Source organism: Epinephelus moara, chromosome 2, assembly GCF_006386435.1.
Source record: "Epinephelus moara isolate mb chromosome 2, YSFRI_EMoa_1.0, whole genome shotgun sequence".
NCBI classification, from domain to species: Eukaryota; Metazoa; Chordata; class Actinopteri; order Perciformes; family Serranidae; genus Epinephelus; species Epinephelus moara.
This window is the reverse complement of record NC_065507.1, coordinates 43,369,961-43,370,954: the sequence shown is the minus strand read 5'-3', so window position 1 is coordinate 43,370,954 and position 994 is coordinate 43,369,961.

Sequence of the window (994 nt, the reverse complement as noted above, 5' to 3'; positions counted from 1 at the left end):
TAAATCGAGCGCACGAGATACTAAAACATGCACCCGATATACAATTATTTCCCACGCTGAAAGCTCAGACAGGTCACTGTCTGAGTCAGTACCATGACTATTTATAGACGAGGTGACGTTACAGCGCAGCCAGGCAGCATTGGCTCTCTGCCAAGTTTTCCAACGCATCTGCTTGAATATCTAACTGTATTTTTTGATTACAAACTATATGCTGATGTTGTAAATAGTACAGGCTATAAACAGTAAGCAACATCTAAAATGATCCTCACTAATAACGAATAACGAATTATAATGTAGCCTAATAAATCTATACAGTGTGACCACTAGATGACTGCCGGCTGCTGTCCAGTCCAGTACAGAAGACACACTGGTCTCTGTGAGGATTTTTGTTGGGAGGGGCGGGGGAAGCATGCACACTTATCAATGATTAAGGATTTGATTTGAAGTTATTTTATAATACCATGCAGTTACAAGAGAACTAGAATGTTTTGTTAAGAAAATGAAACTTTGATAACTAAATCAAGCCATTTAAGGAACAATATAACCCTGTCTGCAGGGACGAACGGACCGCATGATGGGGTCAAATGGATCATGTGCATAATTAACCACAAAACAAGCAAATACTTCATCTTAATGACATACTCATTATGCTTCAGCTGAATCCTCTAAGCAAATGACCATGTTGAATTGAAATTAGTTTATCATGTTAAATGTCCACAATTGTATGAAATTGCTCCAATGCGTTAACCAATCTTTGTGCAGAATCACACAGCCTGATATGCCCTGCAAACACAGTGGGACTATTTTCTGAAATCACAGAGCAAAGAAATGTCTTTTTTTCTCCCCCGGTCTACTGTCAGCAGGAGTGGGGATTTCAGCACCATGGACAGCACGCGTACAAAGACCTGACAAGCGTCTCCTTTAAATGTGTTTGCTGCTAGAGAAATTATACATAGCCTATGAAGTGTCAAAAATCGGTGCCTGGAAGTGGGCC